Genomic DNA, 18,549 nt, shown 5'->3' on the forward strand with positions numbered 1-18,549 from the left:
CCAACAAAAAAATATGTACAACAGTAGGAGGATGTTGGGTGGATGCAACTACCACAGTACTGAGGAATTCCAACATCTCCTGCTACGGGTAAATGTAACTTGCACAACTATACTATGTTCTTCATTCCCACTGGTGCAGTAGCCTTTAAGCTATATTGGTTGATTATCAAAGCCCATCTTGTCCTCAGCAAGTTATAAATGAAGCTAGATGCTTTGTAAACATCCTTGAAGCAGCAGATAACCAAAAGTGGAATGCAGATGATTGTAAATGTGATCCAGAGCAGAGAATCTGAGAAAATTCTTGAAGCCTTTTTCTATGGAAATGTGATGATATGCATCTTTTAGGTCCAATGTTACCATACACTTCCCTGGCGAATGAAGTCTCTGCCTCTGAAGGGTCAACATCTAGAGGCATGGAACTTCCACATGTGGATTTAGGAAGTAAAGAGATAGAACTAGTCTCCAAGAAGGTTCTTTCTTCGGTACCAAAAATATTCTGGAATATAATTATTTGCCACTTTCATTTAATGACACTGGTCCTACAACTCTTAGGGTAAAGCAAGTGCTGAAGAACCTGAGGGAAAAAATGTACTTGGTTCAGAGGGCGAGCAAGAACAACCCTGAAAGGATGTTTTTGTATCCAGTGACAACTGCATCTCTCATGAACCACCTTTTAACACTTGAGTCTGTTACCAGTTATTGGGACAAGTTTTGAAAGACAGAGGCAGGAGGGGAGGGTAACGGCAAGTTGCAGAAATAAAAACATTTTTCTGCTGCTTGTACATGCACACTCGACAGCTGCCCAAGTGTACAGCCTTCTTAGGGAGTTTGAGTATCATGCACTTCCTCTGTATTTTTTTATTAGTTTTTTGAGATCTTTGTGCTCATGAGAAATGGCCTGCCTAATTTGAGAATTGTTGTTGGATTTCTGTGCTGGTCATGTCTGCCTATAACAGTTACATTTTTAACACAGTTATGCTTGTTGGTGTATTTGGTACCATGACCCCTTTGATCAAAGTCTCAGAGGTCAGTGGTTGATTTTGGAGTTGTGTTATCAGACTTGAGACCATATGTGCTGTGCACTTGGACAAGAAGAAGTGCTGATTTATCAGTTGACTATTATTTGACAGTGATTTAGGTTATGTGGAATGGGCAGCAGCTGGGCAGGCCTGGGGAAGCACAAATTTGTAGTTTGGGTGTCTTGGGAACACCTTAGCCAATGATTTTAAGCACAATTTCAACAATTGGCTTAAGTATTGGTGTAATTCAAAATGGATCCAATGCCTGTCAGCCTGGGATGACATGCTCGACAAGCCACGTTGCTTTGCTAGGGACGGCTTGCACCTGTCACCCCTGGGCTTTTGGATATTGGCAAAGGCTCTTGCCACCCCCATAGTACCTTTTTTAGGCAAGGCTCAAAAGACAAACCCTCCTCCATAGGTATCACAAGGGAAAAGAAAGTAAGGGTAATGCTACTCAATGCCAGAAGTCTAAACCTCAAGATGCACGCACTCGAAACTCTCCTCAGCATGGAGAACATCGATATCTGTGCAGTAACAGAAACCTGGTTCAAGGCTCCCGAGAGCACCCCAGCACTACCAGGTTATACCTCCTACCATACTTTCCGGCCCCAAAACTCGGACCGAACCACAAAAGGAGGGGGGAGTATCAATATTCGTCAAAGATACCCACACCTCCAGGTTGGTGGCACAGCACGAAGCATCGGAGACTATCCATGTTCAACTAACAGTGGGTAAAACTGCCTTCCAGTTTATAGCCTGCTACAGACCACCCTCCCAAACCCAGGAACCCCACTCGGCCTTCCTGAGAACACTGGAAAATATGAAGGTCTCCCCAAACACCATTATATTGGGCGACTTCAACCACCCAAATATATAGACCGGGAGCATTACTCTAGCTCCAACACCCTATCCCAAAGGTTCCTAGAATTTATAAACTCAAATGCTATGGAACAACTTGTCACCACGCCTACAAGAGGGGAAAACATACTGGACCTGATCATCACCAACATGGGGACTCTATGCTCCAGACCAGAAGTGTATCCCTCACTGGTAAGATCAGACCATAAATTAATCTCACTGGATATCCACATCCCGACCCCACCCCCTGCCCAGAAAACCACAGTGAAAAACTTCTCTAAAGCAAACTTCACACTCCTCAAAACCGAGGTGGAATCCTTCAAAGCCCCCGGGCCTGTGGAAAATACGGCCCAGACTGCAGAATCCTTTAGAAACGCATTCTATGAACACCTTCAGGAATGCATGGATCATGCGATCCCAAATAAAACCAAGACCCAATCCCCCAAGGGCAGGCGTCCTGTCTGGTGGACCCCAGCCATAAACAAACTATGCAACAGAAAGAGGAAGCTACTGCACGATAGAGCAAAATCCCTAAAAGGGAAGGCTTCTCTGATCAGTATTAGCAAAAAATTACGGGCACTCATAAAATCATCAAAGGCCAGCTTCAAGAGAAAAATTGCACAGGACTCGCAAGGCTTTCTTTAGTTATGTTAGGAACCTAGGTGGAAACTCCCAGATATGCTCAGAGTTGGTCCAAAATGACAAAAAAATACACTGAACCCACAGACATTGCCACCATCCTGGCTGACAGGTTCAGTGCAAACATCTGCCCCCCATCCCCCCCAAAAGAGCAAATGTCTATCCCAGCAGAGTGCTGCCCCCCTGACATTTCAGTTGTTCAGGTGAGAGCCGCCCTCTCCAAAGCAAAAAAACACAGCATCAATAGGACCAGACGGTGTCCCGGGCTGCGTCCTACATGAACACCAAGAAGAGCTGAACCCCAACATAAAGCTACTGTTCAATCTCAGCCTTACTACAGGATATGTACCCAAAGAATGGCGTACAGCAACAGTGGTCCCTCTCCACAAAGGTGGCCCCTCAACGGATCCTGGAAAAGTACAGTTTTGTACCTACCATAAATGTAGATGTTCGAGGATTCCCTTGCTGCAGTCCTGACAATTGGGTATAGTCCGCGTCCCAGTCGGCCCGAATACCAGAGTATAAGGCTGACGTCGGTCATGGCGCCTTAGACTGGCGTCACGTCAGGGTACTAATGCGCATGACCGACGCCATTCCTCAGTCTTTTCTTGCCCCAGATGTCAGAAGACCCAAAAGACAAGTCCCAAAACAACCTGCACCAAAAACATGTACAATATATACAGTAATATATACAAAAATATAAGCATGTAAACTCACCTACACAACCACCCTGAAACACAGAGGGAAGGAGGGAGTTGGACTGCAGCAAGGGAATCCTCGAACATCTACATTTATGGTAGGTACAAAACTGTACTATGTTCTTCGTCTTCCCTTGCTGCAGTCCTGACAATTGGGTAGAATCCCAAAGCAGAGGTAAGGGAGGCTGGCAAATTATAAAGTAGCAGGAGCTGACAACATGCCTTGTAAAACAGCTGTGGCAAAACCAGCTCTAGTCTTAGAGTATATAGGCAGGTGATAATGCCTAGAGAAAGTATGCACTGAACTCCAAGTAGCAGCTTCCAGAATATCCTTAGTTGCCACCCCCCTTAGAAATGCTGTTGAAGTGGCAGTAGCCCTAGTGGAATGAGGCCTAATCCCAGCTGGAACCTCTTTGCCATGATGGGAATAACAAAATGCAATGCAAAAGCCAATCCACCTAGAAATAGTTTGTTTTGACACAGGCTTGCCCTGTGAACTTAAAGCAAAAGAAACAAGTAACTGCTGAGACTGCCTAAAATCTTTAGTCCTGCTCAAATAATAAATTGCCTGTGCACATCCAACGTGTGCAAAATCTTTTCCCCTTTATTTTGAGGATCTGCAAGGCAAATGAATAGTTTGGTTTAAAGCCACACTAGAAACCATCTTAGGCATAAAGGAAGGATTATGATACCCTGTCCTTATGGCAAATCAAGAAGGGCTCTACTGCCATAAGGGACTGCAACTCAGACACCCTTCTTGCAGAAGTAATAGCCAACAGAAAAGCAGTCTTCCATGACAAATATTTCAATTCAGCAGTAGCTGCAGGCTCAAAAGGTTGTAGAGTAAGTTTTTCCAACACAAAATTGAGATCCCAAGCAGGAGTAGGAGCTCTTCTTATATTCTTTGCCCCTCTAAGAAACTGCTTGAACAAAGGATGCGAAAACAAAGGTGGGTCACAATCATAGTGAGCTGAAATTGCTGCAGCATGAATCTTTATGGAAGAGAAAGACAAACCTTTGTCCAATAATTCAGTAAGATATTGAAGAGCCACACTCAAATTAGGCTCTGAAATCTCCAAATTCTTTGCTGTACTCCAAAATAAAAATCTCTTCCATTTTACACTCTCCTAGTACTAGGCCTTCTAGCTTCCATAATCACATTTAAAACTTGTTGAGGAAGCTGAGACCTACCATGCTTCAACACAGAATATGCCAAGCTGTGAGATGAAGAGATTGAAGCTTGACATTGAGCAGATGACCGTCCTTCTGAGATAACAGATGAGGAATCAGAGGTAAAGGCCATGGAGGCTTCTTTACAAGACTCCTTAGAAGTGGGTACCAGTGTTGCGAGGCCAATCTGGAGCTATCAAAATCATCCTTGGCCTGTCCTGTCTGACCTTTAGTAATACCTTTGGAAGAAGAGGTAGAGGTGGAAAGGCATAGACATGAAGGTTTTCCAACTGAAAGACAGAGCATCCACTTTCCAAGCTGTGTGATGAAACCCCTTTGTGCAATACTTTGGCAGCTGGTGGTTTAGTGGAGAAGCGAACAGATCTATGTCTGGAGTTCCCCATGACACTGTCAATTTCTGAAATACATGAAGATCCAGTTTCGGGGATCCATGATTTGTCTGCTTAATACATCTGCTAGGGAGTTCTGTGCTCCTGGCAGAAACCTTGCCTGAAGAGTCAGTTGCAGGTTTAACGCAGTCTCCCATAAAATCATTGCTTGCCTGCATAGAGGATAAGAATGTGTTCCCCCTTGCTTGTTGATGTACCACATGACAGTTGTGTTGTCTGTCAGAATCAACACCTGCCCTGGAAGAAGTAACTCCTTGAACGCCATCAATGCAAACTGGACTGCTAACATCTCCTTCATGTTGATATGTAGATGCTGTAGTCTGGCAGGCCACTTGTCTTGTATCCACTTTCCATTTAGATGAGCTCCCCAAGCAGTGTCCGAGGCATCTGTCGTTAAAATCTGACTCGCCTCTGGCAGGGTCACAGAGAGTCCCTTGTTTAGGTGACATTCCTGAGCCCACCACAAGAATTCCTTTTGAAGGCAAGGTATTATTGGAATGACAGTGTCCAAATCTTGGCAGTGCTGTGTCCATACATTTTTGAGATACCATTGCAGCTTCCTCATATGCAGTTTGGCATTGGGAAGCACCAGAATACAAGATGCCATGAACCCTAATGCTTGAAGGACTGTCCTTGCAGTCAGCACGGACTGATGAGGTAGTTGATGGAAGTAAAGTGACAGACTCTTTTGTTTGTCCGGGGTTAAAAGGCCATCTGGGCTGCTGTATTCAGTCTCACACCCAGAAAGCACATGTCTTGAGAGGGTACTAGACTGGACTTTATTTCGTTCACAGAATACCCTAGGCATCTTAGCACTGCTATGACATATTCCAGATGCAGTAGAAGGTGTTCCTTTTCTTGAGCCAGAATCAGGCAGTCGTCCAAGTAAGGATAAATTTGAATGCCTTGAAGCCTGAAGTAAGCTATCACTGGAGCCAGAACCTTTGTGAATACTCTGGGCAGTAGATAAGCCAAAGGGCAATGCAGAGAACTGATAATGAAAATCTCCAGTTAGATACTGTCTGCAACTTAGCCTTATGGGCACATGAAGGTAAGCTTCCTTGAGATCCAAAGTTACCATCCAGTGATCCTTGCCCAGCAGAGGTAACAGTTGCTGTAACGTCAACATCTTGAACTTGGGAATGTCCAGATAAGTGTTGAGGAGAGATAAATCCAAAATTGGTCTCCATGTGTTCCCCTTCTTTGGTACTAGGAACAGGCGAGAATAAAATCCAAGCCCCTTTCTGACACAGGGACTGGCTGAATAGCTCCTATCTGGAGTAACTGAGAAACTTGCTTGTGAGCCTCTTTTCTTTGTGGAGGAGGAACATCTGGCATGCCTTTGAAAGGGGCATTGTGTGGAAATAAAATCTGTACCCGTGATGAATGATATCCAGCACCCATCTGTCTTGAGTGATTAAATCCCAATTTTCTTTGAAAAGAGACAATCTTCCTCCCAAAGGAGCTGCCAGACGAGAGTCCACTGGCAGCTGAAAAGGCAGGTCATTGGTTCTGCTTACGAAAGGACTGACCCCTGCCCTCACCAGAAATCTGAGCAGGTGAACTGTCTGATCTAGGCCTAAAGAACCTTGAGCCCTGCCCCTACCACGTCTAGACCTACCCCTAGACTGGGAACCATAAGCAGGATATGTCCACCCCTTAGCAGGCCAATTTCTACTAAACTTGGAGGCTGCACCTGCAAAAATCTTTAACAGTCTGCATAGACTTAGCTTTGTCCTCCATTTTCTTTAAAACTGCTTCCACAGGCCCAAACAACACATCAGACTGTAAAGGAGCATCCAAAATCCTGGTCTTAACATGCTCAGCTAAATTCTGATCCTTCAACCATGCATGTCTGCGAAGAACAGAACTAGTAGCAGCCACCCTCGAGGAGGCCTGAACAGCATCAAAACCACACTGCAAAGAATGCTTACCCACTTGTTCAGACACATGAACCAAATCCAGCAATTCTTTACACTCAATACCTTCCGCCAAAGCATCCACCTTAGATTTCAATTGTGAAAGGAGATAATTCTGATATTTCAGCATATGAAAATGACAATTCAACGCCCTCATGGCTAGAGTGGAAGAAGTATATACTTTCTTACCCCACCTATCCAAAGCCCTTGCCTCTTTATCAGAGGGTACAGGATTTTTAACCACAGAAGCTTTAACACCTTTAGGCCCCTGAGAAACAGTTTCTGGGTCCGCCCTGGGACTCTTAAACAAATACTTATGAGCTTGGGCACCCTATAATACCTATCAGGCTTAACAGGAGCAGGAGGCAAGGAATCAGGGTTCAGAGAAGCCTCTGCAAAAACATCCTCCACCACATTTAACACAGGAGGAATAGGTAAGGGCCTATGCTGGGGCAAAACAAGAATTCCCTAAGCCTTTTCTGGAGTCAGAGTAATCTTGGCCTTCCCATTTAAAGTGCTCCCTCATGGAGTGAAGAGTCTCTGAAAATGAAAAATCCTCAGGAGGAGAAGCTGAAGGAGTGGAATCATCCACATCAGAATCAGAATAAGTAGGAAACTCTTGCAAGTCTTCCACAGAAGACTCTGAAGCCTGTGAACACTGTTCAAAACTATCAAACTCCTGTTCCACCCTAGGCCTCTTATCAGGTGGGGCATAGAGCCTCTAATCAAAGTAACCAAATCTACTGCTATTTTAAGCATCTGTTTCTTAAGTACAGAGCCGAAATGCTAGGAGAAGCCCCTACAGAAGCTGAACTTGGCCTTCCTCTAAAAGAAGCTTTGGCAACAGAAGGAGAGGCCCTAACTACCTAGGGAAGAGAGGGAAGAACAGTTACCTGAGAAGCCCCTCAGCCTGGCCTACCTCCTGAGAGGGCACATCCTGTAACAGTAAAGTATCTGCCTGAGACTCCATAGAGACTCCTGGCAAAACCTCTGGCTCCCCTGAGCCTTCTAAAGGACCGGCGTCCGGGACTGCGGTTCCTCACCCTAGACTTCACTGTTTTGTCCTTGCGCTTCTTAGATGAAGCAGGCATCCGGCGGCATAGTATAATTCAACGCTTCCCAAACACTAACCTAGCACAATCAAGCCTCCTCTTAATGTTAAATCTAGCACAAGAGCGGCAACCAACAACGTCGTGCTCAGGCCCTAAACAAGGTATACACAATGTATGATAATCCCTATGCGGTATCTGCTTCCCACAAGAAATACAGTTATTCACTTTTCTGACATCCGGTTAAATACTGAGGCAAGAAAAACCAAAATGTTCTAACGTTACTTTTAGCCAACTCTGTATTCGGTCTGAAACTCGGTTTGGAAAATCTCAGAACGCCAACCTGCACAAATTGCTTCTGCATCGGACCATGCGGCAAAAGACTGAAATGGCGTCGGTCATGCGCATTAGTACCCGGCGTCAGTCTAAAGCGCCATGACCCTCTGGTATTCGGGCCGACTGGGACGCGGACTATACCCAATTGTCAGGACTGCAGCAAGGGAAGACGAAGAACATCTATCGCCCCATAAGCCTGACTGGCTTGGTCTGCAAAGCTATGGAGAGGATCATCATGGAACTCATAAATAAAGATATTGGGGACCTACAGACACTGGATCCTACCCAGTTCGGCTTTAAGGGCAGATCCTGCCACTTAAACCTGGTTGATTTCTTTGAAACAGTCACCAAGGCCATCGACGAGGGGAAGGTGGTCCACACAGCCTACCTGGACCTTGCTAAAGCCTTTGATACAATACCCCACTCGGGCATCGTATATAAGCTCTCCAACTTAAATATAAACCCCTATGTCACTAGATGGGTTACGAACTGGCTCAAGGACAGAACCCATATGGTCAGAATTGCTGGAGCCATGTCAGACTCCAAACCGGTTACAAGTGGCGTCCCACAAGGCTCAGTCCTGGGACCTCTCTTGTTCAGTATATATTTATCAGAGGTACAGGCCAACATGGGAGGACTGTGGCTGACCAAGTTCGCAGATGACTGCAAACTAGGCGCCATAATCGACTCTCCAGCTGACACAAGCATCCTCCAAAAGGGTCTCATAGAAACAGATAACTGGTGCCAGAGCCATGACCTCAAGCTAAACTCCAAAAAGTGTATAGTCATCCCATTTGGCAAAAACAAAGTGCCCACAAATTACCACATGGGTGGTAATCCATTAAGTACGGAAGAAGTAATTAGGGACCTGGGGACCCAAGTTGATAGCAGTCTGTCTTTTGACAAACACGTGGCCAAAGTGGTTAGAAAAAACACCTATATAGCCCACCTAATCATGAAGGGATTCACATCTAGATCAAGGGAGGTCATTGTGCCTCTTTACTCATCCCTCATCAGGCCCATAATTAAATACAATGCCCCTTTCGGGATGTACCTTACCCGACACCTGCAGCAACTAGAAAGACCCCAAAAGTACCTCACCAAGAGGATCAAAGGGCTCAAACAGATGCCATATGCTGCTCGGTTAAAGAAACTCCAGCTCTACTCGGTTGCATACCGCCTGCTTAGAGGCGATCTGTGCCTGACGTATAAAGCCATGTCCAACCCGGAATTAATGGACATGCTGCACCTCAGAAAATCCAAATCCCAACGAGTTACGCGCTCGAGGGACTTGAACCTCAGCACTGAAATAAATAGGACATGCTGGAGGGACAGATTCATAACCCAGAGGCTCCCTTCACTCTGGAATAGAATCCCAGTCCAAGTTAGGCAGAGTCCCTCACTGTCTCTCTTCAAGAGAAATCTTGACGAGTGGATGGGAGATCGTAGGTTTACCCCGGGTATCACTTCTGTGTCACTGCTAGACAGAGGCACAGTAAACTAACCTTGAAAAAGGGCATAGTAAAACATTTAAAATGGGTGGCGAAAGCCAAACACACTCTGGCTAGGCTTGCAAATGCCCTAGGGCAGATAGCCTAGTATGAACCTATGAAAGGCAGGAAGAATGCTGGCATAGTCATTATGAAGCTGCAGACTGCCATTTATTAGGAAAAGATCCATGCTTATTACTGATCCCCTCATACCATCTCCTTTTGTTCCCCTGATTGGCTTGAAAAAACAGGGATTGTTTATTTTGCTTCTTAGAAATGAAACAGGGTCTAGGAGATTTGTAAGGGGAGAAGCCTGAAAATTTATGAACTCCCTGAATTAATTTCCCTCTGTCATTAACCAGATTTACTAACCAAATGTCCATACCACATTCTCAACAGATAACATCCAAATGTATTAGACATAACCAGATTAAGTGCTTTCACCCATTTTTATCATTGGGTTTCATCAGAATCTAGCTGCACTGAAGTCCTTTACCAAGTTTAAAAAATCCTGTGCCCAGACGTATCACACATATGATGTGCTTTATCATGAATTAAATCTTTAAGGCAATGCCTGCTAAACAACAAAAAAAATGTCAACCAACTGAAATTTCAAAAAACATCCAAGACTAAAGCTAAAAATGCAATGTTGTTTAAAACCACTGATTTATATACAAAAACATGTGTATATATATATATATATAAAAATATATTATACTTATACATTTAAAAAAATCACTATCACAGCCATGCTGCTAACTTCATCATATAAATAAAAATCAATTATACAAAAATTAGTACAACGTAAAAAGTTAAAAACAAATATGAATAGTGCAAACTGTATTATTAATAAATTAACTTTATTAACCCTCGCTCTCACTTTTTGTGTCTATACTTGTTATACCAGCTGCTCAACGTTACTATAATCTAGCAGTTCATAAAGTTGACACACACGGGATTAGCACATGGTCATATAATCCTGCTTTTTCTGTGGCATTTAGTTTCAATTGCCAAATCAACTCTTTTGGTTCTAATTTTGCTTGCCAGTTACCTCCTTTTGTATCTAAAACTCCTGCCAATAACAGAAAGAGTTTTTTTTTTTTAATTAGCACAAATAATGCTGTGTTTGTGAAGGGCACTTCCTGAATTTTCAACAACACAAAAAAAAAAATTTGATGAAGCTCATAGGAATGAAAGTGCTCAATAAATCTGGAAGACTACTCTACCATGGGCAGTGTTATTTTGGTTTGTGTTGGTTTGCTTTTGGAACACCAATTTTATTTGTGTTTTTGTGGTACAGTTACTCTGCAACACAACATCTTAGGTCTAGGAATTATCCATTGGGGAGACACCAATCTTTCCAGACTGACTTCTAATACAAGCAGATGTCCACAGAGAGGAGATGGTTTCCTCCTCTGTTGAGGATATCTACAGGACACTCAGATGCAAAGAGGATAGCAGGCCATGGAGTCTTCATTTTCTGAGCAAAGGACCACCACATATGACTAACTCCCTGGAAATGACATTTGTGGCATACAAAATCAAAGCATTAAGAATGCCAGAAGAAGTACTCCCAATGCTCAGTAAGGAAACCTTGCTGGGTGAACAAAGCAACACTTTTTGCCAAAAGCCAACCCCTAATGATGGACCCTAGAACCAGCTATCGGACACCATTTCTCTACCTGGGCTCCAGTGGAAGAAATAAACAGTCAGATAAGGTGAGACTCTGTCCCTACGACAGCAGTGATCCTCTATTTCAAACGACTATGGTTACAGTGTAGCCTCATGCAGCTGGACTAATCATCAAAAGGATCACTCTTGTAGTTTAATTCTTTATGCATACTGTAAAAAAATGAATGCTAAGCAATTAAGAAATGTGCCTTTTTCCTGCAAAAATAGTGTTTTTGTTGTAAACATAGCTTTTTTAAGGTTGTGCATTGATGATTGACAGGTCATACTTCAAGAAATGTGACATTAGAGTATGATATTTTTTGAGCTGGTATGTCTATACCAGACATTACAGAAGAACAGAGCAAACAGCAGCAGAAGTTAAGCAGAAACATTTGCTGAAATTACCTAAAAATAGATTTGGGGGGGGGGGGTGGAAATTGTAGACCAGGAAGACAGAAGACTGCCAGACTGTGTAAAGGGATAATTTTTACTAGAGTCAGGATGCTTGGTAGGTGCCAGCTGGTGGATTGTCTGGACTACAGAATACTGAACAAGAAAGAGAACACAGGAAAACCAAAGTGAAAAAGAGCTTTGACTTTAACAAGAGCTATTGGGAAGTCTTGCTGGGCGTAGTAAACTGAAATAACTAAGAATTTTTGTTTTATTCTTACTGAGTGGAGTTTTTGGTTTTATATACTTCAATGCTACTGTAAATAAAGTGTACTGAACTAGTGCAGTCCACCTCTAGTGCCTTCTACCCCCTTCAACAGGAGGAGTACTAAAGCAGTGATTTACTCATGGGGGACACAGGAGTGTAAGCTAAGGCTTCTGGAGCTCCACATAATCTTCCACACTGCAGTCACACCCCCCCCCCCGCATGTGATGTGCACTATATTGTCACAACATCACATGCAGAGCAGAAAAATGTGGACAAAACCACTTCTTCATAATCCCAAAAAAAAAAGTACAGTTTTGTACCTACCATAAATGTAGATGTCCGAACTGGATAGCATCTGCAGTCATAACAAGTGGGTTGTCCTGTCGTCAGGCAGCCCGTCATCACTGTTGGTCTTGGGCATAAAGGCATCAGCATTTTCATTTTCCTCAGTGTTTCTTGCCCCAGATGCCAGTAGCCCTCTTGCAGGCTAAAATTTGGATAGATGCCAATGTTTCCAAATAGATTAAGCATGTATGTACATATAACAGCTAGCTATTAGAAGGGTAAACACCCAGGAGTACCAAGGAGGTGCAGATGCTATCCAGTTCGGACATCTACATTTATGGTAGGTACAAAGCTGTACTATGTCCTTCATGGATGCATCTGCAGTCTAGATTATGGTGTTTAGGATCCCTTGCAGTACAGCAGTGGCAAACCCTGCTCGGGATCTGGAATATAGAGGCAAATTATAATGCTTGGCAAATGTATGCAATAATGTCTTTGGTTGCCACCGTGAAGAAGGCTGTGGTAGTGGCTGTTGCCCTTGTAGAATGAGGTCTTATGTTCTGTGGAATTGGTTTTCCATGGAAGGAGTAACAGAATTATCCATTTGGAGATTGTCTGTTTGGAAATAGCTTTTCCTTCCCTTCCTGCTGCATAGGCTACAAAAGTTGGTCAGTCTTTCTGCTATTTTTGTTCTGTCATGCAGTATTCTTTCCTCTGTTTTGTGGGTTGGGAAAGAAGGTAGGTAGGTGGATTGCCTGGTTTAAAGACAGTCTGGATACCACCTTAGGCATAAATGTAGGATTAGTCCTCATGGACACTCTATCTTGGTGGAAGATTAGGAAGGGTTGCACTGCCATTAAGGCCTGTAGTTCTGAAACCCTCCTTGCTGAAGTGATTGCCAGTAGGAAAGCAGTTTTCCATGACAGGTGTTGTAGGTCTGCTGTTGCTGCTGGTTCAAAGGGTGCTAGTGTCAACTTTTCTAGCACAAAGTTTAAATCCCAAGCTGGTAATGGTGGTTTCCTTGGAGGTTTTACATTCTTGATTCCTCTGAGGAATTGCCTGAGCAAAGGGTGCTAAAAACAGGTGTATCAAAGCTGTATTCTGCTGAAATAGCTGATGCATGTATCTTGATGGAGGAGTAGGACAGGCCTGAATGAAGAAGTTCGCCAGATACTCCAGAATGTTAGGCATATCTATGTTTGACATATCTTTTCCTCTTAGATGACAAACCTTTTCCATTTTCCAGCATAGTTCCTTCTTGTTGAAGGTCTGCGTGCTTCAAGAATAATGTCTTTAACTCTTTGGGAAAGTTCTGGAATAGCTGCTGTTATGTGATGTTCCATGCAGTCAGTTCCATGGTTTTTAGGTTTGGATGTATGATGCTGTAGATGTTCTGTGTTAACATCAAGGGCATCAGGGAATTGTCCACATATTGTTCGAGACTCAGTAGTGGGTACCAGTGTTGCCTTGGCCAGTTTGGAGCTATCAGGATTATCCTCGGACGTTCTGCCTTGATTTCCAGTAGTCCCTTCTGTATCAAAGGAAGAGGCGGAATGCATATGCTGTTAGGCCTTTCCAGTTGAAAGAGAGCGAATCCACTTTCCATGCTAATGGGTGGAATGTCCTTGTGCAGAATTTTTGAGCTGGTGATTGAGAGGTGATAATAGGTCTATCTGTGGCATTCCCCATTTCTTTGAGATGGTCTTGAAGATGTCTGGGTGAAGCTTCCAGGCATCCGAAGTGGTTCTGCTTAATATGTCTGCTAGGGTATTGTCTTTCCCTGGTACAAATATTGCCTGTAACTGGATGTTGTAGCTGAGTGCCAGGGTCCACAGCTCCAAGGTCATTCTGCATAGGGGTATGAATGAGTGCCTCCCTGTTTGTTGATGTACCACATGACTGTGGTGTTGTCTGTCCTTATCATCAACTGGCCCTCTTTGAGAAATGGTTTGAACTTTTGGATTGCCAGTTTTACTGCCAGCATTTCTTTTAGGTTGATGTGCAGTTGAAGTTGATCCTGTGTCCACAATCCTATTTGTCCAGCATGTGGGCCCCCCATCCGAGGTCTCTGTTGTGATGGTCTGGCTTGACATCTGCGAAAGGGTAGGCCTGGGTTTGACTGGCATGCCTGAGCCCACCATAGGAACTCCTGTTTTAAGCATGGAATTAGTGGGATTTCTGTTTCTAGACTGTGTCTGTGTTGGGACCATAAATTCTTTAGGTACCACTGTAGTTTTCTCATATGTAGTCTGGCAAATGGAACCAAGATTATGCATGATGCCATGAAGCCCAAGGCCTGCAGTACTTTTCTTGCTGTTAACTTGTTCAGTTTTGTTAGTGCCAAGAAGTATAGAGGAGTTCTTTTGTTTTTCTGTAGTCAGGAATGCCATTTGTTTTACTGTGTCCAATTCCGCCCAAGAATGTCCTTGTTTGGGATGGTATCAGCCTTGACTTTTGTAAATTGACTGTGTATCCCAGTGCTTGTAGCAAGTAAATGACCCTTTGTAAATCTGTTGTCAGCTTGCTTTTGTTGTCCCCTTGTAGCAGGCAGTCGTCCAGGTATGGGTAAATTTGAATTCCCTGAAGTCTGCAATGGCGATTACTGATGCCAGGCATTTTGTGAATACTAGTAGATAAGCCAAAAGGCAATGCTGAGAATTGATAGTGCTCTGATCCTGCAAGAAATCTGAGGTATCTTCTGCAGATTGGTCGAATGGGGCGTGCAGGTATGCCTCCTTGAGATCTAGAGTTACCAGCCAAGACTCCTTGCCCAGCATGGGAAGAAGTTGCTGTAGGGTCAGCATTTTGAATTTTGGGACAATGATGTATGTATTTAAGGTGGACAGGTCGAGAATTGGTCTCCAACTTTTTTCCTTTCTTGGAACTAGGAATAGTCTGGAGTAGAATCCTTTCCTTGCTCTGCTGTTGGCACTCTTTCCACAGCTCTCATGTTTGCTAACTCCATTATCTGGGAGCCTCTGTTTTGATTTGGAGGTAGATTTGGCATTCCTCTTTTGACTGGAAAAGTGTGGAAGTGAAACCGGTAACCTTGATCTATGGTTTGTAAAATCCACTTGTCCTTTGTTATGTAGTGCCAGTTCTTTGAAAATAAGGTTAACTTTCCGCCTAGAGGAGCTGCTATTTGTTCTTAGGTTAAGTCACTGTGGTTGGGTTGATGTAGTGGCAGTGGCTGTATCTGTGCCTCTGTTGTTACCTTGCCACTGTCTTCCTCTATAGGCACCTCCTCTGGATTGGTTTCTGCCTCTGGAACGTCTATTCCTGCCCCTTTGAAATTTTGTGGAGTCAGGAAAGGACCAATTTTGGCAGGCCAGTTCCTGCTAAACCTTGGGGTTGAACCTGCAAGAAATCTTTAACAGTTTGAACAGATTTTGCCTTTTCTTCCATTTTCTTCATAACCTGCTGGGCAGATGTACCAAACAAACTTGTCTTGTCCATAGGAGCATCTAGCAACTTAGCTTTAACATGATCCGTAAAGCTTGTTCCTTTAGCCATGCATGCCTTCTTATCACTGTGCCTGTCATGGCTGATCTAAATGAAGCCTCCAGTGCATCATAGCCACATTTTAAGGAATGGTTGCTAACCTGTTGTATGTTATTTACCATCTCTAATACATATTTCTTATCAAGAGATTCATCAGTGGTTAGTTTTTAGTTAACTGATCCAGCATAAACTCTTGGTATTGTATCATGTGAAACTGACAGTTTAAAGCTCTAGCTGAGAGAGTAGCTGAAGTGTAGACCTTTTACCCCATCTGTCTAATGACCTTGCTTCCCTTTCAGAAGGAATAGGGTTTTAGCTATGGTCGCGGCTACTGCCTTGGGGCCCTGGGATATAGTTTCTGGGTCTGCAAGTGGAGCCTTGTAAAGGTGGTGATGAGTATCTGGCACCCTGTAAAATCTGTCTGGTTGGGCAGGGGCGGGTAAAGAATCTGGAGCGAGCACACATCATTCAAAGCATCATCCACCAGAGAGAGAACAGGGGGTATAGCTAAGGGCCTGTGCTGTGGGAGGTGCAGAAAGGACCTAAGTCTTTCTCTGGAGTCTGAAAAATCCTGTTGCTGCCATTGGAACTGTTCTCATGCAAGGTTTCAAAGGAGAATTCTTCTGGTGGGGAAGCAGCTGGGATGGATTCTTCAGCATCAGAATCTTCAAAATTGGAGAAGGAGCCTCTGGCTGGTCAGTTATGTCTGATTCATCAGCAGAATCATCAGAGGACACTGGCTCGGGGCTCTGCCCTAGGTCTCTTCTCTGGGGCTGAGAGGCCCTGTCTGGGTGAGATTGAGATCCTCTAATTAAAGAAATTAAATCTTCTGCCAAAGTTAGCATTTGAGAACTAGAAGAGGGCCTGGATGTGGGTGGTTTACCAGGCACTGTTTTAGTAGTCTTGGCTGCTTTAGCCTGGCGAAGGCCTTAATGGACATGGCTGCTGGAGGCCTAGCAGCACCACGTGCTGGGGTAGAAACATCCAAGGGATGGTGTCTGATAAGTCAACCGTAAAATTTGTCTTCAAGAGATGTAGCAGGGTTGTAGGAATAGGTTCAGCTGTACTTTGTTCAGTTTTTTTTGCTAGATTGGGTAGTCGGAGGATCCGGCGGCATAATGTACGCAAAATCAGAACCGAACAGGCTGCTACCGTGGGCTGGGCCTAAACAAGGCAGACAGTAAGAGTGGAAATCTTTATGAGGTATTTGTTTCCCACAGTTTAAACAATTGTTAACTTTTTCTGACATCGGCTGAGGCAAGAAAGAGTAGCTTTAGAAGTCTGTAGTATTCAGTAGAAGTAATCTCTGGATCCGACCAACAACTTCTGCTTGGCCACGCGGCAAGAAAGACTGAGGAAAATGGGCTGATGCCTTTATACAGACCAACAGTGATGACGTTGGGTGGAGGCGACATCAGCCGGACTTTGGAATCCGACTGAAGGGCTGCCTGACGACAGGACAACCCACTTGTTATGACTGCAGATGCATCCATGAAGGACATCAGCAATTTTGCAACAAAGTTATGTTTGAAACATTTTTTTTTACTGAGCATTCCTGATAACACTCTGCCTGGCAATTCTCATTTTTCTGCAAAGCTACTACACAAAATCCATGAAGGTGAGAGGAACAGAAGTTGCCTAGGATTAAGTATAATTAAGAAAAAAAAACACTGCTATGAAGATAGTATGATGAAGTTACACTACAAAAATTATACCCATTGATATCACCTGCACTGGGGCTTGAAACATCCTTGACTTTATATGTCAACATTTTTACTTAAAAGAAGTGGGGTTAAAAACGTTACCATCCTCTATCACTGGTGTTATTCCCTGTATTATTTCTGACTTGCATACTCAAACTTCACCAATGTTAGTGGAACTACCAACTTTCTAAAGACTGCAATGAAAGTTTTGAGGTATGCATGAAGGACAAACAGAAGGTTATGAGAACTTTGTACGATGCTTGTATGACTGCAATGAATCAATCAATACCCTTAATGACAACAAAACACTGTCTTAATCATAGATGGTTGCAAGGTGTTTGAAAAAGGAAAAAAAAAACTTATTTCACCCTCAAATTAGTCAAATGGCTTAGAGTAACATCATATTTGCATGCACTAACTATTCACACTACTCAAAAACATCCCCATGCCTTGACTCATGTTTGACAGTAAAAAGATGATAAATGCTGGGAGGAAACACAAAAGCAAAATAAAAGTGCAAAATTACTGCTTTCACATTAATCTAACTTCAGTTTTCTTAGGGATCACAATACTCACTATTTTAACAAATGTAATCAGACCAGCATTATCACTATAGAAATGTCTTGGTAATTCAAGTTTTGCCCCAGAATCTATTCAGTACAGCACATATATTACAACTGTAAAGCACAGAAGTTTTCCCTGATTTGAATTCATGAATATCTACCACGATGTTCACAGCATAAGTGCAGGAGACACGCACACACACAATATTTAAGTACAGATATACTAACACTGATCAGCAGTGAAGTAACAGGTTCAGAATTCACAAATATCTACCACAATGTTCACAGCGTAACTGCAGAAGAGACGCATACACACACACAATATTCAAGTACAGATATATTAACATTGTTCTGCAGTAAAGTAACAAATAATGAGTCTCCTAATCCTCCACATTAGTTGGAATCACAGTGCTGAGTGTGAATGCAGTGCTGCTCACTCTCTATGTGACAGCAAATGTATGATAATTATTGCAGCTGAATATTTAAGGTGAAATTCTGACATACTGCATATTTAAAGAGCACTTGTGAAAAAAAATGAAAAATCTCTATTACTATTACCCTAACTGGTGAGGTAGAG

The 18,549-nt window shown here is 43.3% G+C and overlaps 1 protein-coding gene across 2 annotated transcripts in view; it reads right to left on the reverse strand.

The window, feature by feature from the left end:
- Nucleotides 1-18,549, reverse strand: part of UXS1 (UDP-glucuronate decarboxylase 1) — a 1,006,428-nt gene that overhangs the window by 357,316 nt on the left and 630,563 nt on the right. The gene's annotated exons all lie outside the window — the stretch shown is intronic.

This window comes from Protopterus annectens, chromosome 5.part0, assembly GCF_019279795.1.
Source record: "Protopterus annectens isolate FY-2018-M chromosome 5.part0, PAN1.0, whole genome shotgun sequence".
In the NCBI taxonomy this organism is placed as follows: Eukaryota; Metazoa; Chordata; order Ceratodontiformes; family Protopteridae; genus Protopterus; species Protopterus annectens.